This window comes from Lissotriton helveticus, chromosome 2_1, assembly GCF_964261635.1.
Source record: "Lissotriton helveticus chromosome 2_1, aLisHel1.1, whole genome shotgun sequence".
Lineage (NCBI taxonomy): Eukaryota > Metazoa > Chordata > Amphibia > Caudata > Salamandridae > Lissotriton > Lissotriton helveticus.
This window is the reverse complement of record NC_136059.1, coordinates 1504946100-1504963662: the sequence shown is the minus strand read 5'-3', so window position 1 is coordinate 1504963662 and position 17563 is coordinate 1504946100. Positions and strand designations below refer to the sequence as shown.

General features: G+C 44.3%; 1 protein-coding gene across 2 annotated transcripts in view; it reads left to right on the top strand.

Annotated features, from left to right (window-relative positions):
- Window positions 1-17563, top strand: part of NAAA (N-acylethanolamine acid amidase) — a 389727-nt gene that overhangs the window by 339413 nt on the left and 32751 nt on the right. The window lies entirely within an intron of this gene.

Sequence of the window (17563 nt, the reverse complement as noted above, 5' to 3'; positions counted from 1 at the left end):
AATAAATGTAAGGCTTTAAAGCTCAAAAGACAATGACTTGGCATTGGTTTTGTTTCCCCCTGCTTTAAGTGTAAAGGTAATGTAGTACATTTATGCAATAAGGCCCTTAATATTAATCTAAAGTATCAAGAATGTGATGATGATAATCGGTATGTACTTATAACTGTGGTGATCAACAAAATGCAATTCAGACTGCCATTGAATCTAGCTTTGATTCTTAGAAAAATATGTGCCATCCTGATTCTAGGGAATAAATAGTTATCTTGCTTTTTAATGATTCTCCAACTAGGATAAATTATACTTTTACAAGCAAAACTGTAGCTATTAAATTAAATTTAGAATTGGTGCAATGTACATTTCTGATCATTACCCCCTTATCACCCTTGATCCTAGTTGTTAGTTAAGACATTTAGTAGATGGAGATGTAATAGCATAATGATTTATAATTTGTTACTGCTATTTCTGACATCACAAAAGAAGACTTCATCCTCAGTAAATCTAATAATACGTTTATCTTTAATAAGTAGGATGCATGCAAAGCTTGCTGGAAAATCTTCATCATTTCTTGTGATTCAAAAAGGAGGAAGAACATGCCCCTTGAATTTTCTGAAATTTTAACAAAGCCAATTCAAGTTCCAAGTTTATTGACAGATCAAACAACATAGTTTTATTGTCAAACAATTTATCAAAACATGCACAATAAGGCAAAAATCAATACAAAATATATTAATACAAATTAAAAGCCCTACAAATCCGAAAATAAATGCAAAACAGAATATCAATTAAAATCATTAAGCTAGCAGAACACTGCTCACGCTCATCCAAATGCAATTATAGCAAACCATTTCATACCACTAAAACATGTACATAGAAAATTCATTAGATAGAAATGGTCAGATACTACCGTCACTACCACACTGAAGAAACGCTTTTGCAAATTCTAAAAGTATTAGTGCTGTGTGACATCTCCAGTAGACGACAGAGGGACAATTCACCTGGCCCTTGGTCCAGAATAGTTTGACCCAAAAAAGAGCAGATTTTCCTCTATCTCATCAGATAACATGCATGACTGTCACAAAATGGACCTTGCCCTTAGGCAAGCCCATTTTGGTAAAAACACAGCTGTCAGAAAGGTACTGTACTTATATTGCAAATAAATACGCATGTGCTGGACAAATAAAGTTTAAAAATTACTTAGCCTTGGGCACACTCTAGAAAAATCCTTGTGGAACTGCCTGTAGAAACAGACAATTTATTCTGAGCAATAGCTCTTTCCCAGTTTCTAGCTTTAACAACAGTAGCTGCGGTGAACATGATTAAAGAAGGCTGTTCCCAAAAAGTGCCTAGACCGAGGTCATAGAGTGATTACTCGACATAGGCTAGCCACTTAATCTTAGAGCTGCGTCAGATTTAAAAAATGTAATCTTTAAAATTGCATATCTCCGGTTTTACTGATTGGGTTTTTGTAATTTTGTCTTGTTTTATTTATTAAAGCATACTTGTTTCTAATCTATTGTGGGATTCTCTGTGTGTTGTGTTTTCACTTTACTACAGTTGAAGTGTTGCACAAATGCTGTACACATTGCCTCTAACTTAAGCCTGACTGCCCTGTGCCCAGCTACCAGAGGGTTAAATGTGTTACTTTGAGGTCACATGTTACTTTGAGGTTTGCATGTGACTTCACCCTGAGAAGGATTATGGTTTGTGCTTGAGTAAGGTTCCATCCCCTCAACCAGCAACCCAATTCTTACAGGCTGCAAAAGCTTAGTCTAGCGCATTATGCCCCTGGAGCCAAGCTGCACTCGAATGACGAGGCCCGGTTAGGCTAAAACCAGCCTTGAGTTACTTGTTTTCCAGTTCAGAGAGGACCTGGCTTGGCAGTACAGGCTAAACTCTTCCAGCTGAAGCAGAATTAAGGCTGATTTTACATATGGCTAGGTCTAAACGAAGGAGGCATTGTGAACAAAAGAACGATGGTATGGGATGCAGCGCCGACTAGTTACCAGTGGCTGAGCTTAATTCAGGCATTCCATCTGTCACTTTTTTGTATAGCCCAGCACACTAATCCAAGACAACCCTGATGCACCCTTGTATTAAGCTCTTCTAATGTAATGTTGCAATGCCTTCTGCAATGTAATTGTGTAAAAGCATCTGATTCTGCAATCTATGTTCAAGCAACTTCACTCCGCCACGTGGGCTGCTGCTCTGCTTTTACAAAAATTAACTTGTGAGCCAGCATGTTAGGTGGCTGCAGTGCACTTACAACTGCCCTTAACACCATCTTCTCATCTAATGGAGCTAGGGTGACCAGACGTGCCGGATTTCCCCGGACAGTCTGTTTTCAGAGGACTGTCCCGGTGTCTCAGTGCTTTTGTCAATTTTAACTAGATGTCCAAGTTTTTGAGACAAAGGTCAGGTCAACCTGTGAATCAGAAGCCAAAAGTGTGCTTCCCTTTCACATGCACACATAAAGTCTTACATAATTGAAGTATTTATTGGTTTCTGACCGGCAGCATAGTCCTTGTCCCGGTTTTTGCTTCTAATAATCTGGTCACCCTAAATGGAGCACTTTAGAGAAGTGAGTCTTGGGGTCTGTGGGCAGTGAGAGGGGATTATATTTGAAGAGGAATGTTCCTTTACCATGATATTCTTAATCTAGATTGGTAACTTCACTCATTAAATGTACCAGGAATGCGAATTGTAGTAAAGGACAATCAAGCTTTACAACAGGCATGGACAGGAGTGGACTTTAGTGTTAAAATAGATTGTTTATAATCTGTATTAAAAATATATAATCTCACCATTATCAAATGTGAACACCATAGTAAAACAATTCTTTTTTATGACCATGCCCCTGCCCCAGTGCAACTGAGCAGACACACCAACTATGAGTGTGCCAACTTTATTTTTGTGGTAGCATGTTGCATGTTATGGTAAACACCACATAATTGTCTGTCACCCCTATTATAATAACAAAGTACACCAGGAGCACAACAACTAGGTGCAAACACTTATTGTGCCCCTAAGTCAATTTGTGTAATACAGACCCAGACCTACTTTAACCCCTTCTCAGCATCAGACATACAATCGCCTAAACATACATATATGCAGGTACTCATGCACACACACATAAACATATATGGCTTGTAACACACCACCCAGTCAGAGACCAAACAAGCACACATATATTGATGAACATGAGGGAGGTAGGCAACCCTATGGATGGACATATGTACAGAGGAATGGATGCAGTTTTCAGGACCACATAATATTTGGCTCCACTGCAAAGGAAATCCAGTTTGACGTGAAAATAAGGATGGAGTGCCAGCACCAATAAGTCATTGGCCCCACGGTGGGCAACTCACTTATTGGATATAAACTACTTCTGTGTCCAGGCTAGTGTGTGTGTGTGAGCAAATAAGATCATGGAGCATGGCAGGAGATGAGTTACCAGACAGTTACTCTAGGTTACCCAGAACTAGTTGGTACTTTCTCTCTAGATGCTCTCTCGCCCACCCAGAGTTATTTTTAAGTGTTGAGTGTCAAATCCGAAAATTCACTAATCAGTACCATATTTGAGCATGTGTCAGGATTGCTACTTGTTGGGTGGCAAATCCTACTGTTTCGATCTTTCTTTTGCTGTGCTCAGCTAACAACTTAACTAAAAGCTATACAAGCATGCCAATGTAAGAGACTCACCTGTGTAATTTGTTGTTCCTCTGGAATAGATGTTCTTTTGTACAGAGTTATTTTTTATTTGATCATTGTTTCAATAACAGTTCTTCTGTACTACACTTTAAAGAGGTAAGTTCACATCATTGTTTCATATATAAAAAATGTAATGCTTGTCTAAGGTCTATAGGAGGACATTTAAGAAATCATATTATATAGAAATTGGTTGTGATTGTATTTGTAGAACCGTGTGATGGGCATGCTTTGATTGTTTATAGTTGCAATTGTAACCAAATTACATATTTAGGAATGTTATTGCTTACTTTTTGGTTTATTTGTTGGAAAACTGCCTCCTTCAAGTTTTGTACTATATATTTTTCATATAAAGTATAAGTATAAAAAATGCCGTGGTAATTTCATTTGGAGATACTGTTTGAACTCATGCAGTAAAGTGTTGTAACAGAGAAAAAGTACAGAACAGAGTTCTAAAACGCAATACTTATAGCCTTTTAAAGGTACTGTGTGATGCAAAGGGGGATTCCACTCTGGCTCCCACCAGAAGACTCTGGCATCTGTGGAGTAGCTGCTAAGCTTTGTCTGAGGTCTCCTTGCCACTTTGGTTCAAAAAGATCCAAGGTGTTCTTAGTGGAGCTAGTCATTTACACAGTCTCTCAAACAGGTTTAGTGACTGAAAACATATTTGCAATTTGCAGCTGGCAAATCAAGAGACACTTAAAAAAGGAGTGTTTATCAGCGTCGCCCCACTGCTATTTCAGCAGTGCAAAAAAAAAAAAGAAAATGATAATAAAAGGACGTTATTATCATTTTATTTTTATATGCAGGAGTCAGGGTGGGGCTGTACTGAGTGACGCCAGAGCGTGGGGGAGTGATTTGTACTCTTCTAAGTGAACATGACAGTTTGGCCGGCCCTCTATTTCTGGCCAAACCATCATTGGCATGTTCTTCATTGGGCTGTGCTGCACAGCCCGGTAGAGTACATGGCCAGCCTCCCCGGGCACTGCCTGAGCATCCTCAGACCATTCACGACGCTGCTCCTGCATTGTCGTGATTGACTGCGATAGTCCAGAGGCCTGGGTGCTTCCAGTGCTTCCAGCATATCAGACGAAGCAGAGGTGTGCGGCGGCGGAAGAGCTGTGCGGCAGAAAGGTTGTTTTATTTTTTTTTGTATCTTCCCCCCACTCTAGCACCCATTCCGAGGCAGCAGCCACTGGTGTTCATATGTGAAGAAGATTGGAGCATCCTATGTGTTGATGCAGACCAATCTAGAGACACAAACATTTAGACCGTGGCTGGCAATCTGTTCTAACAATGTATTACCAGGAAAGACGGTGGGTGGAAATTGCATTGCTAAACTAATGTGCATCTCAAAGTAAACATGCATCTACCCTTAATAGAATCTGTACATTTTATATGGAACAACCCAAAACTGTGGACAACTTTTATGGTGCAGAATGTCTAAGAGGGTATGTTATTAAATGTTAGACTACGTTGGGGGTATTGCTTTGGGAATTGTTGGGGGAACGGTTGTTGAACTGCTATTTTAAAAGTTGTAATGAATGCACCCAAAATTGCTGCAAAAAATGCACTTTTGAAAAAGTTTTACTAAAAGCCTACCTTGCATTCAAACTGCTTTTTACTCTTTGTGTGTTCCGTTGGTGACTTCCTGCATCTGGCAGTGCCTTTGCGCTGATTGGTTGGTCCTCAGCCAGTCAGAGGCCAGCCCGGGTGGAGCCTTTTGAGCCCCCGTGGCATTTAATGAGCGCCGTAGCGTGGACGCGCGGCAAGACTGAGCTGGGGGTATTGCTTTGGGAATCTTTGGGGAAACGGTTGTTGAATTGCTAGTTTAAAAGTTTTAATGATTGCACCCACAATACCTGCAAAAACTGCACTTTTTGAAAAGTTTTACTAAAAGCCTATCTTGCACCCAAGCTGCATTTTACTCTTCGTGTGTTCCGTTGGTCACTTCCTGCCTCTGGCAGTGCCTCCGCGTTGATTGGTTGGTCCTCAGCCAATCAGAACCCAGCCCGGGTTGAGCCTGTTGAGCCCCCGTGGCATTTAATGAACGCCGTAGCGCGGACGCGCGGCAAGACTGAGCTGGGGGTATTGCTTTGGGAATTGTTGGGGAAACGGTTGTTGAACTGCTATTTTAAAAGTTTTAATGATTGCACCCACAATTGCTGCTAAAACTGCACTTTAAAAAAAGTTTTACTAAAAGCCTACCTTGCGCTCAAACTGCTTTTTACTCTTCGTGTGTTCCGTTGGTCACTTCCTGCCTCTGGCAGTGCCTTCGTGCTGATTGGTTGGTCCTCAGCCATTCAGAGCCCAGCCCGGGTTGAGCCTGTTGAGCCCCCGTGGCATTTAATGAACGCCGCAGCGTGGACACGCAGCGGACGCGCGCAGCTGGCGTGTCTAAGACGTCGCCACGAGCAAAGGACTCTGCCTCTTTTGAGGTGCAAAGACCAGCCTACTCCCGTGAAGCATTACTTGCCTTACAAGGAGTGGGTGCCTGTGGGACTCACAGCTGGACCCCAGATGATTGCCCTACCCTCTGTGGACAATGTACCTTCGGGATTAACCCTCGTGGTCACCCTATACTCTCAGGTTCTAGGGCTCAGACATATATCATTCTGAGTATTAACTGCCGGTCCCTGACTAAACACCACGCTGAGGTGTTCAACCTCCTTCAGGATCGGTCACCCGAGGTCCTTTTCCCAACGGAAACCTGGCTTTCTGAAGCCTCTGTGGCTATACCGGCACTAGCCCTCCCCACAGGATACGCAATATGCAGTCTAAATAGAACTGGGGGGAGAGGTAGTTATATTGTGATCATCTATTAATCAGTCCACTCGTGCAGCCTTATCCCCCAAGACATACCGGACTGTGAGAGTGCGCTCTTCAAAATCGCATTGAGTGCAAATTTCGCTTTCTCTGGCCTACTCATTTCTCGCCCACCTGGTCCATCTAAAACTTTTAGAGAAGCCCTGGCAAATACAATCATGGTACTAGCACTCCAGACTGCCAATTTTAATATCATTGGTGACCTGAACCTCCATCTAGAGATGCTGGAATCCCCAGACATCCTTAGTTTCATTGGGGACTTGGCAGCCTGCCAACTGACTCAATTGGTCCCCGGCTCTACGCATATCACTGGGCATCGCCTTGACCCGATCTTTTTAAATCGTGAGTCATTGGAAGTCCAATCACCTCTCCCTATGATCTGGACAGATCACTTTCTCATCTTAATGTGGCTAACGCTAGCTGGCCCTAAGCCCCAGTCAAACCTGCACACTTAATTTAAACGGCCTTGGCACAGACTTGACCAGGAGGCTCTCCTCACATACTTGAGCACACTGCCACCAGATAAAGCCGTCAATATGGAAGAGGCTGTTGCGCTCTCTCATAGGTGCGTAACCCAAGCACTGGACACCTGCATCCCTTTCAAACTCACCCACCTAATGCCTGGTTCAACGAGGCCCTGACCCTAGCCAGGCGAAATTGCAAGGTTCTGGAAAGAGTATGGAGGTGTTCATATGATTAACAGGCTAAAATACAGTATAGATCAGCAATCAAGTCTTACCATAAATTGGTGCATAAAACTAGGGCAGCTCACTACTCCAGCCTGATCACTTCAAGCATTAATCGTAACAAAACCATATCCCCCCTTTTGAAAGATGTGGTTATCCCTCCCTCGGTATCAGGCAGCATTATATATTCCAGCCAACAATGTGAAGAGCTGGCAAATTTCTTCCTGGAGAAGGTGGAATGTAACTACCATAATTTCGATCACGGCATAACACCCAGCGTCCCCGGGAGGAACACGTTCATAAGCCCGGAGATCGTCCCTTTTACGTCATTAACCACTATTCTTCTTAAAGACTTGGAAGTACTGGTGGTCAAAATAAAATCAGGATCCCCAGACAACTCCTTAAGACCTGACACCTTCCGGAAAGTTCAACAGGGCCTCCTGCCTGAGTGTCTGGAGCTGCTCAATCTATCCCTTATTTCGGTGGTGATTCCACAATCTTGGAAGCATGCAAAAGTGGTCCCCTTACTTGAAAAATCAACACTGGACAAATCCACGTCAGAAAACTATCGTCCAGTTTTGTTGCTTCCATTCCTCTCCAAAATTTTGGAAGCTCATGTGAATTCAACTTTAACTCACTTTCTGGAAGTTAATTCCATACTAGATAGCGCCCAGAATTGTTTCCGATCACAATATAGTACCGAGTCTGCACTGCTGATGGTTGTGGAACAACTGCGGTCCGCCTCGGATGGCGGCATACCCTGAGCTCTGGTTCTGTTGGATCTGAGCGCGGCATTTGACACAGTATCCCATGAAATCTTGCTCCACCATCTGGAGGGGATAGGGTTGGCAACAAAGCCTTATTTTGGTTCTCACCCTTCTTGGCGAACGGACTTTCCAAGTGATAGCTGCCCCTTTTTCCTCCCGTGTCCACCCACTCCGCTGTGGGGACCCTCCGGGATCAGCATTGAGCCCCACACTTTTTAATATCTATATGAGCCCACTGGCGCGGATGGCAAAGCTCAGGGAATCTCCTTGGTGTCATATGCAGATGACACCCAACTGGTGATCACCCTGTCAAACAATCCTAGCCAGGATAGAGCGAAATTTAAAGCAGACATAATGGCCATTGCAGAGTGGATGACAGCTAACTTCCTGCAGCTGAACTCAGCCCAATCTGAGATTCTTCTGGTTGGCAAAGGCTCCCATCTCTGGAATAATGAATGGTGGCCTCCTGCCCTTGGAACCCCTCCTGCCCCTAAATCCGCAGTGAAAAATCTGGGTATTATGTTTGACAAAGACCTCAACTTTGAGACGAATGCCAAATCAGTGTCCGGGAAATGTTTTGGGCTACTGCGTGGCCTTCAGCCGATACTTTGTCTATTTGACGCTCAAACGCGTCAGCTGATCATCCAAGCCTCTATACTGGCCAGATTAGACTACGGCAATGTGCTTCTTTTGGGCTATAATAAGTCTGTGATGAATCAATTGCAGCGGGTCCAGAACGCTGCAGCACGTGTCATCTTCACCCTCCCCAAGTACAGCCATGTCTCCAACCTCCTCCACCGCCTGCATTGGCTGCCCCTTGAACATCAAGTGCGTTTCAAGGCGCTTTGTATTACGCATAAGATCCTGACCGGTATCGATCAAGAAATCCTGAGCGATCTGTGCGCCCACTATTTACCACCTCGAGCGCTGCGCTCGGCGAACTTGCTTCTTGCAAGAATTCCACGTATACGAAGGACCAGATCTGATGGCCACTCCTTCAGGCGACTGGCCCCCGCCTTGTGGAATTCTCTCCCTCTACACATTCGCAGCAATTCTGACCACCAGGTCTTAAGACGGCTTGTGAAGATCTGGCTTTTCTCTCAATGCTAACTCCTTGCCTGTTTCCCACTTCTTCCTGCTTTAGCGCTGGGACGCCTCATTGCCGAGGCAGCCATGCGCTCTACAAGTATTCTAATCTAATCTTATTAAATGCAAACTTTGTACAGTGTCTAAGGTCTGAAGCAATTGGTGTACTGTGATCCCCAGCTGTAGGAAGTGCCAGGACAAGAGTGGAGTTATGCTTATTTTTTTATTATAGTAAAGATACAGTTCAAATTATATGGAATTCCGGGGAGAAAGGGTACAAAAGAAAATGGGGTTTTTGTCTTCGAATAATGAACAAGGGGTAAGGAACTATGGGAGGGTTCTTGAGGACAGTTCAGCCCATACAGTCCAGTCGGTACACTTTAGGGTGGGCTGTGTTAAAACTTCTTCCACCAGGAATGAAGCGGTTGGTTATTTTTCTTCTCTCCCTATTTGGCAGGAAATCCAGGTTGAGGAGGTCTTGTACTGCGCTGTTATCCTCGGGAACAACAAAAACAATGGCCGGGTCAGTAATGTGATTCTACACTAGGGACTGTACGGCCACTGACACCCCAAACACATGTGGACAGAACGAGAAAAGGGAATTTGGTGCTTGGGGTAAGAAAAAAGGGGTGGGGAGTGGTGTAGAGTGAAGGGGTTGTAGTCGGGTGCTGTTTACACTCCTGACCTCCACCAACCCATCGTCAGGAAACTTAAGAAAGGTACTTGCCTAAGGCCACGACCCTCCTGGGCCGTGGCTGTTGGAGCCTTGCCCCCCTCCTCCTCTTCCTCGGGTCGGCTTGCCTCACACTCGTTGCCACTAGGTGGTTCTTCTGTGGGGCTCTCGCTCACCTCGGCGTCTTCTTGGAAGTCCGGTCTCCTGCTGGTCTCACCAGGTCCGTGGTCCACTCGGTCTGCGTTGAACGCTATCCTGGGTTCAGTGTCCGTCTCTTGTTTCCCCGCCTGCTGAATCACCAGGGCCTCTTCCGGAAAGACTAGACCGCCTGTGTCCTTTTCCGGCGGTCTAGTCGCGGGCGCCATCTTGGAAGTCCCGCTCGCGAAGAGCGCGGGACTACATGAACAATAATATATGTTGTGATCTTATCCTCCTATGATTCCTAACACAGGGCATGAGCATGTTAGAGGTCATCACACTACAGTAGTATGGTTGGAGGGGAGGCAGAATCTATGAAGCAATCTCTACACTCGCTCATAAACTGTGGAAAAGTGTTGTCTGGGGCGTTCATAACATCTTTTCATTTCTATCAGGGCTTTCTGCAGATGGGGCACTAGATCTCAGCTAGCAGAGCTGAAAATATTGTCTGGCCATTGGAAGCTTGCCAATGCAAATACTCATGGTCTTACCACATGACTTCCAGTAGCAGAAACCTGTAAATATTAGGCACAAGGATCAGTTTATAATTCCGGACCTCTTCGAATAAAGAACTTTTAATTGCTTGCTCCAGGTAGATGCGGCAATCCGAATTGTTGGGTATCAAAGTGTTGTGCAGTTCTCCCTAAGGTAGTCATTATAAAGAGCCCTGATCTGCACATTTTTTGTGGTGCAAGATGTGATGAAAATTTGGGAGTCAAAACTTCAGTTTAAACAGTTTGCATTGTTTCCGATAATGCCAACCAGCAAACGTCCCCAGTTAAGCATTGCAGCCGTAAATTAATAAGGGACGGCATTTTACGTTGACTAAGTTAAGTATTTTTTACTTTGGCGCATTCTCATTGCTCATTCTACTTATTAATGCCTCAACGTCCTCCACTGAGCGGTAGTTATACATTTTATTATTCCACATCATGGGGAGCATAGCGGGGAATGTTAACTGCGCTTTTGCTCCCAGCCTTCGAAGCTCTTCCATCTTTCTGCCTAGCTCCCACTGCTTTTGTTCTGTAACCTTACATACATCCGACCTGGCCAGAAAGGAGTAGCCATTAACCACATATGCACTACTAAGTATCTCCTCCTTGATGCTATAGGAAAGGAAATTTACCAAGATCTTTCTGGGTTTGGTTCTCTGTGGGTTATGTCAAAATGGCTCTCTGTGCGCCCTCTGTATTTCATTCTCAAGGTTTATCTCCTCCTTGTCCTTCAAAATCGTTTTCCGTAGAAGAGAGATTATAAAAGTCTTCATGTCAGCCCCTCCTTCATTTTCAGGAATATTTAAAAATCTTATATTTTTCCTGCGAGAACGGTTCTCAATTCTCTCTATATCATCTCTTAGCATTTGGATTGTTTCCCCAGATTAGAGATCTCAGTTGTGTTTTTCACAACATCCTGTTTAACAGCACTAACTTCTTCCTCCAGAATGTTTGTGCGGGCAGTAACCTTGTCCAGCTTCGGAGCTAGTTCAGAGCAAGATGCTTGTATACCTAATTGGTTAGCCTCTGATACCTCAAAACGCTCTTTGATATCCTTTTTCAGCTCCAATAAGATACTAGCCAATGAAATCTCTGTCTCTAATGCTCTTCTTTCTGCACTAATTGTACAGTTCTGGTTATCCCCATGCAATTATGGTGCTGGTGATTGTACTTTTAAAGGTGCTCCTGGCTCCTCAGCTGCTGTTAAAGCTGAATATTATTTGCTGATTGGAACTGTTATTATATCCAGCTGCGGGGCCCTGCTCTCCCATCCCAACATGCTCGAGTTGCTCAGAATACTCGAAGGGCCGATTACAGCAGTGACTTCAATATCGTTAACTTTCCCCAACTTACTAGCACACACCATTGTATCTTCACGAATGCTAGAACTTGTGCTTACTGCTTTATCTTTCTGCATACTTGGCAGTACGCAGAAAAAAGATTTAAGTGAAGGAATCAATGAGCAATGAGAATGCACCAATAAAAAAATAGCTCTGTAGCCCTCCAGCACTCTAGCAATGTATAAATAAGTAGCGTGTTAGTAAATTCCCCCGGATGGCACGCCTATAGGCATTATTATGCCTAGTAATGTATGGAGGGTTCCTCGGGGGGGGGGGGGCACTGTCGTGGAGGGGAGGGACGGGGTGGTGGGGGAGCATAGGTGGGGAGCAGTGGAAAAAAAAAACGTCCTCAACACCTTTTATGCCGGAATGTCTTTTCAGTGCTGGATTGAAACTAAAAAGGGAACCTATTAAGAAAGATGACTTCGATTAACATCGCGAGTATACAAATTCTCACTTGGAATGTGAATGAAATGAGGTCTAAACCTAGGCAGAGGAGAATACTTGAGTATTTAAACAATAGCCAGGCACAGATAATGTTGTTACAGGAAACGCATCTTATGGCAAATGAGAGTAAGGAGTTGTATGGGAGGTGTGGCTGGGTTCAACATTTTATTGCTTCAGATCAATTATTTTGCTGTAAGGGAGTGGCTATTCTGATTAGGAGCGGTTGTGGAATAGAAATAAAAGAGTCAAGCACAGACAGTTCAGGTAGGTGGGCGTCAGCCCGGGTAAGGTGGGCTGACATGGATTTCTTATGTATTTGATATTATGGTCCCAATGAGGGTAATCCTCAATACATTGTAGACCTAGAATTGAGGATGGCAGCAATTTCAGTTACCGTAATCGTGGGTGGCGATTTCAGTGTTCTGTTAGACCCTGTGTTAGATCGGTCTACAAGAGGAGAGAATATATCTGTCCCTAGAATGAGGAACGCTCTGAAAAGCATGATACGTGATTTCAACATAGTGGATGTATGGAGACATTTGAAGGGCAAGACGAGGGGGTACACATACCATAGCAAAAACCATCATAACTTTTCAAGACTTAACTATTTTTTAGTTGATAGTTCCTTTTCAGCAAATATTAAGAAGATTAGGCATCTCCCTGCTCATATTTCAGATCACTCACCTGTAATGGCAACCATACAAGCTCTGAGGCCACAACCACCTAGGAGATGGACTTTAAGGCTTGCACTGCTTTTAGAAGAGGGGGTGGAGATAGCTTTGAAGGAAGCAATGACTGAATACTTTGTTAATAATCAAGATACTGCCCCCTTGGATATTGTTTGGGATGCCTTTAATGCATATATTCGAGGAATCATAAAATCCTAAACTCATAAGAAAATCGGAAAGCACATATAGAACTAGAGAACAGTAAAAAAGAGATTGGGATCCTAGAGGAGGATTTACATTCCGTGAGTTCAGGGGAAGAAAAAGCGAGGATGGAAGAGAGGTTGCATGAGGCACAATTGGAATTTAAAATGAAAATAGAGCAAAAGTGTAAAGCCAGAGGCAAGCGGCGAATATAAAGGAATTTGAATATGGTGAAAAAGCAGGTGCCCTGATTGCCTGGAAAGCGAGAGTGGAAAGGTCAAGGAATGACATAAAAGAGTTAAAAAGCGAAACAGGAGAAAAGCTGGATAGCTGGGATTCTATGCAGGAGAATATAGTTGCCATATTCTCACAGCTTTATAAGGAAAATATTATTGCTGACATCACAAAGACCAGATGTTGGCTTAGCACACTCGATCTTCCGTCACTAAGTGAAGAAGGAAGAGTTATTCTAGAAGCCCCAATCACAAAAGAAGAGATAAAAGGAGCAATAAAAAAGTCTAAAAATGGGAAGGCGACAGGGCTTGATACTCTCCCGGCAGAAGTATACAAAAATATAGCTGATGAAATATACCCACCTGGGAGATGCGGTTTAACTTGATATATAGAGGGGAAGTGCAGGCTCCAGAATAGTGGCGTGAAGCCTCTGTAGTTCTAATTTTGAAACCTGCTAAGGACCCCACTAAAGCAGAATCATACAGGCCAATCTCCCTGCTAAATGCTCACTACAAGATCTTTGTCAGCATTTTGGCAGGGAGGCTATCTAGAGTAATACCGCAACTAATACATGAGGATATGAAGGGGTTTATCCCTGGAAGGCAAATGTGTGAGCTAACCCAACAACTATAGCGATAGAAAGATCTGTCCCCTTGGCGGTGGTCACATTGGACGCCGCTAAGGCGTTTGATGGAGTTTGTTGGGAGTATTTATGGGTAGTTCTAGAACATATGGGGTTCGGGCCTCACATTATAATCACATTAAAAACATTATATAAAGGCTCTACAGCTAGGATTCTCTTAAATGGAGCCCTTGCTAAGAGTTTTAAGATCACGAGAGGGACACGACAGGGCTGTCCAATTTCACCCCTGTTATTTAAATTATATATCGAGCCATTTGCTCAGGCGCTCCATCAAGACAATTAGGTGAAGGCCTTCCGTATAGGAATGTTCAGGAAAAAAAATCTCACTATACCCAGATTATCTAATTATTTATACAACAGACGCGGTCATAACGATCCCAAGGGTAGAGCAATTGGCGATGATTATGAGGCCCTGTCTGGATACTAGGTAAACAGAGAAAAAAACGGATTATGTGATGAACATCCCGGATTGGAAGGGGAGTGTACAGAGAGAGATTATATATTTAGGTATTAATATTCTCAATGCAGTGCAGGATGTCCCACAGCATAATTTAGAAAGAATTATAAAAGGAAATTGAAAAAACTTTAGCTAAGTGGAAGAATCTTCCGCTGACGGTATACGGAAGGGTCAATTTGATTAAAATGGTCATTCTCCCGAAGCTTACATTCGCTTTTAATTGCATACCTTTAACGTTCCTGAGTAGGCTAAAAGATAAAATACAGGGTAAACTGGGCAGTTTTGTTTGGGCAGATAGGGGAGCACGTATGTCCTGGAAGAAACGTAGGCATAGATTGGCAGAAGGAGGGCTTGCACTACCAGATGTAAAATTATATTGCATGGCATTCCAGTTCAAAAACTGTAGGGTCTTATTATACACAACAGGGCACAGGGTGTGGGGAGGTTTGTGTGAGGAGATGATTAAAGAGTGGGGAGGAAAAGGATTTTTGTTTAAGTTTGGTGCTAAGAAATTAAAAAAAAAAGTTAAATAAAAAATGTTGAAGGCAGCTTTGATTCTGTGGGTAAAGATCAGGAACACGGAGAAGCGTGGCTCAGTGGTTAGAGGCGGCAGACCCGGAAGCTGAGATCAGCCGTGGACCAGGGTTCGTTTCCCCGCCTCGGCGGGTCTCGGGCTCAAAAATTCCACGGACTCGATAATTCTCGCTCCGGTGCCTACTCGACTCACGGGGTCACACTCTGCGACTCTGGGCAATAGCTTGCTTAATCTCCACTACGGCCCCTCGCGGCGGGATGCCTGGCTTTCACCTTGTGAATTCCCTGCCGGGGTTTCTCACAGGGGATTACCAGGACGGGTTCCCTAAGCAAGCGCCTTGAGACCCCTGGGTGATTAGTGCGCTATATAAATCGAAATACATTTACATTTACATTTACATATTAGGAATCGGATATTATTAAGGAGAGGCTCCAATATGGAACTCACCTGGTACGCCCGAATGTTTGCAGGACCAACTGAGTGTCCCACTTAGGAGGGCAGGAATAGAGGTTTGAGGGGACCTGATAGTGATGGATGAAGTGGTGCCATGGGTAGTATTATGCAGACCCTCCAGGATTTCGCGATTTCGCGATTTCGCAGTTTGCCGCGAAATAGGCACTTTTGTAAAAATGCCACGATTTTTACAAAAGTGCCTGCGAAATCGGCACTTTTGTAAAAATGCCGCGATTTTTACCAAAGTGCCTACGAAATCGGAAGGTGATTGGGCACTCAGGACGCTGCCTTGCTCCCTGTTATACCTAGGAGGTTCTGTGTCTTGTCTCCCAAGCACAGAATGTAAAACTTGTCAAAAAAACATGTAAATCCCAGGTCCAATCCAAGGACTCGGTGGAAGACGGCGCAGCAGCACGTGCTCACGTGAGATGTATGGTGGAGTGGACATACTGCGGGCAGGCAATGTGGGATAATGGAATAATTCCAAGATACATAATTTGAAAGGTTTGAAATGGCAGTTAAACTGCCTTGGTAGGGTGCACATATAGAGGCAATTTAACAATAATAATTCGAGAAAATAATGAAATGCTCATTGTAAACATTCAGAACACTGCCGAAAAGGTAACCATAAATCTCCTTACGATCCAGAGCTGAAAAGGTTACCGAGGGCACCCAGCAAAATAGATCAGTAAGGAGACAGCAGAAAACAGACTCCCGTTCGCTGGTTAAAGGTCACAAGTAAAAATTTCCACCCCCGATCTGGGCTCAGTGTCATCTGCTCTGCAAACGGATCTCTTCCTTATACCCCGGTTTTGTCCTCTAAGTCCGGTTAAAATCAGGTTGAAAGTTTTAGAAGCAAGTAGACAAAATGCGCAATGAAGGCAGCAAGGTAAATGGCACCTTCTAATTAACGCATCAGTCTGTAATTATGGATGCAGTGAAATGCTCTTCTTCACAAAAGATATGGCAGTATCCACAAACAGTTTACAGCAGGCAGGACGGCAACAGAGGCAGGCTGCAGTGGGCATCAGGTAACGCAGGCAGACAGGCATGCAGTAGAGAGGCAGTAAAGAAGGAGATAGCAGACAGAAAATCAAACAGGTAGGCAGTGAACAGGGGAAAGAAGCAGGGGTGGCACTCTGAAGTTAAGAGTGACCGATGTCACAGGAACTGGAATGCAGGCAGGTGCTGGCATGCAGGCAGATACAGTAGAAAGGCAGCAATGAATTAGGTAGTGGCATCAGATAACGATCAGGTAGCTGGATAGTGCCTCAGGTAGCATTAAGGACATTAGAGTCACACTCAGGCAGGTTACAATATGCAGATACAAGGAATAGAAGCAGATGCTGGCACATGGTTGTAGAGGGCGACCGGTGGAAGGTCACTGTTGGGGTTCGTGGGGTGCCAGAATATTAACAAGCATTTACAATGCAATGGTTTCGCCTTTGGAAAAGTTAGACCTATTGGCATTGAAAATGACAAAATTTGTATTTATGTTTTGCTTTTGAAAACAGATAAATAAATGGCATTGTCATTTACTTTGCTATTAGCTTAATCTCTGCAGTCACTCTGCACTCCCTAGCACTCCCTAGTCACTCTGCACTCCCTAGCCCTCCCTAGTCACTCTGCACTCCCTAGCCCTCCCTAGTCACTCTGCACTCCCTAGCACTCTGCACTCCCTAGCACTCTGCACTCCCTTGTACTCCCTAGCACTCTGTACTCTGCACTCCCTAGCACTCTGCACTCCCTTGCACTCCCTAGCACCCTGCACTCCCTAGCACCCTGCACTCCCTAGCACCCTGCACTCCCTAGCACCCTGCACTCCCTAGCACCCTGCACTCCCTTGTACTCCCTAGCACCCTGCACTCCCTAGCACTCTGCACTCCCTAGCACTCTGCACTCCCTAGCACTCCCTAGCACTCTGCACTCACTAGCACTCTGCACTCCCTTGTACTCCCTCTCACTCCCTAGCACTCTGCACTCCCTAGCACTCTGCACTCCCTAGCACTCGGCACTCCCTAGCACTCGGCACTCCCTTGCGCTCCCTAGCGCTCTGCGCTCCCTAGCGCTCTGCACTCCCTAGCACTCTGCACTCCCTAGCACTCTGCACTCCCTAGCACTCTGCACTCCCTAGCACTCTGCACTCCCTA